Source organism: Narcine bancroftii, chromosome 3, assembly GCF_036971445.1.
Source record: "Narcine bancroftii isolate sNarBan1 chromosome 3, sNarBan1.hap1, whole genome shotgun sequence".
Classification (NCBI taxonomy): Eukaryota; Metazoa; Chordata; class Chondrichthyes; order Torpediniformes; family Narcinidae; genus Narcine; species Narcine bancroftii.
The window spans coordinates 167,700,407-167,706,243 of NC_091471.1; the positions used below are offsets into that span (position 1 = coordinate 167,700,407).

Sequence of the window (5,837 nt, forward strand, 5' to 3'; positions counted from 1 at the left end):
CTCCTTACAGTCAGCACGGGATTCAAGCCCCAATCCTGATGGTGCAAAGTTGCTACGCTAACCGTGACGCCAACCGTACTACCCTATATAGAGGAGGTACAAATTGAAGATCACCTGTCATTATTAAAAGTACACAAATCTCTTATTGTGGAAACACATGAGAGACTACACATGCTGGAATCTGCAGAAAAACAAAAATCTGCTGAAGGTTGAGAAGTATCAGCAGGAGAAAAAGAATAGCTGTCGTTTCAATATTCTCCTGGTTTATCAATTAAATCCCTCAGTCACCATCTGTAATACATTATTTTGACATTTTAATTGATCAAGCCTCATTGTCTGATCCTTCTTACCTTATCTGCAAGGATTACATTTCAGAAAGTATTTCTTTCGGCATCCATTAAAGAACATAAGACAAAGGAGCAGAAATTTGCCATTCAATCATGATCTGATCCACTGACCATTTTCCCACTCAGCCCCACTGCCCAGCCTTCTATCCATAACCACTGATGCCCTGGCTAATCAAGAACCTATAAATCCCTGACATAAATACACCCAATCTCCAAAACCACCTGTGGCCACAAATTCCATTGATTCATCACCATCTGGCTAAAGAAATTCCTCTGCATCTCTGTTCTAAGCAGATACCCTTCAATCTTGAGGTTGTGCCCTCTGGTCATAGACTCTCCCACCATGGGAAACAACCTTCCTACATCAACTCTGTCCATGCCTTTCAAAATATTTCAGAGATCCCCATTCCTTCTCCTAAATTCCAACCAGTATAGGCCATGAGGTGTCAAACATTCCGGAATTATCCTTGTGAATCTCCTCTGAACCCTCTCCAACTTTGGCACATTCTTTCTTAAATGAGGAGCCCCAAACTACTCACAATACACCAGTGCCTTCCTGATCCTATGTCAGCCTCTTTCTAGTGATTTAATGTTATTCCTTACCAGTAGAGCCACACATTCCACTCTGCCTATCCTTTCGATACACTGCAACCTTGGACATTCATTCTTCAGCCATAACTCCATAATGGCCACATCATACCTGCCAATCTGTGCCTATACTACAAGGTCATCCACTTTATTTCTTATGCTGCATGCATCTAAATATTAAACTAAATAATTTAGCTGTGTAATTGTTACTTTTTTTAGACTCTGTCAATGTTGCAATTTTGCCCTATCTTCCTTGTCCTTTCACACAAACTCCCTCCTCATTCACGTTGCTAGGTTTGGTGTCACCCAGTGCAGTAACTCATGGTGTCCACCTTCCCCTCCCATGGACCTCCTCTCAGACCAGACCATACCGAATCCTTAGTAACGTTACTCGTAAATCGTAATTCCCGTAGATCACTGAATGTAATGACAATAGTAGTGAGATAAACAGCTAGCAAAATTAAAATTACTCCTTTAAATTACAATATCATACGCACGGCCCTATTGCATTTACATTTATGTTAAATTTGGTAAGAAAAAAGTTATTGACATAGGTCCACAAATACTAATGACCACAATATTGCAGCTAAGATACCAGAAAATTTGACAAAAGCAGCTTTACATGGATGTTTGTAACGTTAGCAAGGATATTATCGTTACCAAGTTCATGGACGTCACCACATTACGATGATCATTACCACATTATGAGTCCCTTTTGTGTTCACTAATAAATAGTTTTCAAGTGCATCTGGACTTTGTTATGAATTTATTCGACCGCGTCACAGTAAAAAGCCTACTTAGCCTCCAAGCAACTTTTTAATGGATAGTACTCACTACAGTAGGTATGTTGATACACGTAAGCTGGGCTTACAAAAATTGTTTTTGTTGTTATAACTAACTACAGGGATATTTTTATTAAAAAATAGTAAATTTCTGCTGAAACACTACACAAAAATTTTATAGACAGTCATTTTGATTTCAACCCCTCTGATGGTATCACCTGGTATGGTCCACACCCCACCCCCCTCCTGCACCTCTCTAGTGATGCCAGTGTCTCTACTAGCTGTCTCTACTTTTGTGCCAACCATAGAACCACTTCTTCCTCTGCCTCTCTACTTTTGTTCCCACACCACTGTGCAATATGAACATAAATTCTTCCTTTCCCATTCTTCCAACAGTTCAATCCCATTCTATAAGTGCCTACTGAATATTATAACTGCATCAGGAACATCCTCTCAGTGATTATGTCAGTTTTGCCTTCATCACAAGCCACCAATGTGCTGCTCTATGATACAGAATCTGATTTGGTGGCCCTTTTTTTTGTTGCTAAGTTTGCACTATATTAAAGGGACCATATTTGGTGCATTTTGTGATAAGGTGGGTGAGACAGGTAGGCTGATTTCCATTTCTGTGAGCCATTTCACAACATGGGGTTGACCCAAAGCACAATACAGCTGATAACCAAATTCTGAAATGCAGACATCCCAGGATAGTCAGGACTTCTTTAGTAATGCTAGCTAAGGGATGATTATTGGCCAACACACTGTCTCTGTCTTTATGAATGGTACCATGAGATATTTTGGTTCTCAACATGCCCTCTAGAAGTTAAACAATCAGCAATGCTACACTCCTGTGTAGCACTAAAGCTTCAGCAGGTGAGTCAAGTATTCAACATCAGAGGTGAGAGTGCTACCCACTGCTGCTACCAAAATTGCCATTGTAATTTTAACATTAGTAAGAACTTCTTCCTCCCTTTGATATCTCTCCCTCCCATGAGTTTCAATAAAAGATCCTGACCCAAAACATCGACTGACCCTTTTCTATCCATGGATGTTGTTTGAACTGCTGAGTTATTCCAGAATAAATAAGGTCTTAATTCACCAAGTAACCTTAAGTTTGCAGGAGGCACTCAGCAGGCCAGATAGCATCCAGAGGTAGAAATGGTCAGTCAAAATTTAGAGTCAAAATCCTTTTATGGTTTTGATAAAGGGTATCGATTTGAAACATTGGCTAACCATTTCTACCCATGGAACATGTGTTTGCTCAAGATTCCAGCATCAGTAGCTATCATGTTAACCAGGTAACCATGTCTGGATTGGGCAGTGTCATTGATGGCAGAATTATTTCAGAGAAAGAGACTGAAAGGAGTCATAACTAAATGTTAAAATAAATTAGATTTAGATTTCAGATTTATTGTTAGAGTACATGCATGAAATCATGTACAACCCAAAGATTCTTTTTTTCTGCGGGTGAGGCAGAATTACTACTTATTGGTAGTGCAAAAAAAAAACCGTACACAGTGTATACATGTAAACAAATAAAGATAACAAAATGTAAACAAACTGACTGTGCAATACAGAGAGAATTAAAAAAATCAATAAAGTGCCAACGTAAGAATCCTTAAGTGAGCCCCTGATTGAGTTTTTCGTTGTGAAGTCTTATGGTGGAGGGGTAGCAGCTGTTCCTGAACCTGGCAGTGCGAGTCTTGTGGCACGTACAGCTCATTCTTGATAGTAGCAGCAAGAATAGAGCATGTGCTGGGTTGTGTGGATCCTTGATGATTGCTGCTGTTCTCCAATGGCAGTGTTCCTGTAGATGTTCTCGATAGTGGGGAGGGTTTTGCCTGTGATGTCCTGGGCTGTGTCCATTACTTGTTGAAAGGCTTTATGTTCAGGGGTATTGGTGTTCCTATCCCAGACCATGATGCAGCTGATGAGCACATTTTCCATGACACATCAGTCAAAATTTGCCAGGATTACCCAACCTCTGCAAACTCCTGATGAAATAGGAGCACTTCATCAATAATGGTGTTGAAGTATATCAGCTCCTGTCTGAGCAGCAACATGGAAATGTTCCAGTTTGCCTATCGTAGCAACAGATCTATCTCACTGGCTCATCTGGACAGTAAAGATGCATTCATCAGAATGCTCTTTATTGACTATAGTTCAGCATTTAACACCATTATCCCTCAAAACTAATCAGTAAACTCAAAGACCTGAGGGTTAGCACCCCACTGTGTAATTGGATCCTTGATTTCCTCACCTCCAGACCATAATCAATGAAGATTTGTAAGAACATCTCCTCCACAATCTCCATCAGTACCAGAGCACCACAAGGTTGTGTTCTTATCCCCCCCCCCCCCCCCCCCGATCTATCACTTTATACCTATGAATGTGTGGCGCAGTAAAACAATAACACCATCTACAAATTTGCTGAAGATACCATGGTAGTGGGTTGTACAAGGGAAGGCGATGAGGGCGAGTGAAAACTTGGCTGAACGGTGCACCAGTGACAACTTTGCACTCAATGTCACGAGAACTAAGGAATTGATTGTTGGCTTCAGGAAGGGAAAATCAGTGGTATACAATCCAATGATCATTGGGGAATCAGAGATGGAGGTTGAGCAAATCTAAGTTCTTGGAAGTCATTATCTACTAGGATCTTTCCTGGACCCAGCACAAATAATCTCTCTTTCCAATCTTGCATTTCAGTCTGATACCAAACTCTCCATTTACTCACAAAAAAAATCATTGTGATTTACCAAATAAATTAAATTAACCAAGACGTTTAATTGCTATATGACTTTAAAAATAATTACTTCAAAGTAGCTACATATTAACGGGAGATTAAACCGAACAGGTCCATGCATTGTCATGGCAAATAATGTTGTTGATGTCCTTTCCCTTTTAAGGCTCTATAGAGTCCGATCTGTATAGGTGACAAGAAAATGAAAAGCCGCTGGAAACCGAAGGTGTGGACCGGGGTCTGTGGAGGTCATGTGGAGAGCCGCGCTCTCTTTACCGCGCGATGCTTCTTTCATCCTTGGCCACTTGCGCTGCATTCAACCCCCTTGCTGAAAAATAATGTCTCCTGCCAAAAAAAATCCTACAATTAAGCCCTTCTCTTATGGACCTAACATTTGGGGAAACAATCTTTTTCTACCTCCGTTCCACCCCTTTGTCATTTTAAGCGTAACTATTAAACCCTCTCTGTCTCAAGAACAGACCGAGCCTTTCAACATGTTCACAGTGACACGCGAGTGTTTGTCAAGGATCCAAATGCATCACCGTTGTCTTCGGACGGACGCTATCCAATCCGCGGTTTCAACAGAAAACTCATGGGAAATTACTTTCTCTCTCTCTTCCGCCCCACCTCTCTCTCCCTCACTCTCTCTCTCCTTCACTCACTCTCTCTCTCTCCTTCACTCTCTCTCTCACCTTCACTCTCTCTCCCCTCACTCTCTCTCCTTCACTCTCTCTCCCTCACTCTCCCCTTCCCCTCACTCTCTCTCCCCTCACTCTCTCTCTCCCCCTCACTCTCTCTCCTTCACTCTCTCTCTCCCACTCTCGCTCCCCTCACTCTCTCTCTCCTTCACTCTCTCTCCCTCACTCTCTCTCTCCTTCACTCTCTCTCCCTCACTCTCTCTCTCCCTCACTCTCTCTCCTTCACTCTCTCTCCCTCATTCACTCACTCTCTCTCCCTCACTCTCCCCCTCCCCTCACTCTCTCTCTCTCCCCCTCACTTTCTCTCCTTCACTTTCTCTCTCCCCCTCACTCTCTCTCCTTCACTCTCTCTCTCTCCCACTCTCGCTCCCCTCACTCTCTCTCCCCCCTCTCTCTCTCCCCCTCACTCTCTCTCCTCACTCTCTCTCCCTCACTCTCCCCCTCCCCTCACTCTCTCTCTCTCCCCCTCACTTTCTCTCCTTCACTTTCTCTCTCCCCCTCACTCTCTCTCCTTCACTCTCTCTCTCTCCCACTCTCGCTCCCCTCACTCTCTCTCCCCCCTCTCTCTCTCTCCCCCTCACTCTCTCTCACCTGACAGCCCCCCCCCCCAAGCTCACACTCACCCACTCCCTCTGTCTCTCCCTCGCTCTCCGCCTGTCTGTCGGTCTCCTCTGTAAAG

The 5,837-nt window shown here is 43.0% G+C and overlaps 1 protein-coding gene across 1 annotated transcript in view; it reads right to left on the reverse strand.

The window, feature by feature from the left end:
* The window catches only part of dkk2 (dickkopf WNT signaling pathway inhibitor 2), a 50,648-nt gene that overhangs the window by 43,706 nt on the left and 1,105 nt on the right, over positions 1-5,837 (reverse strand). The window lies entirely within an intron of this gene.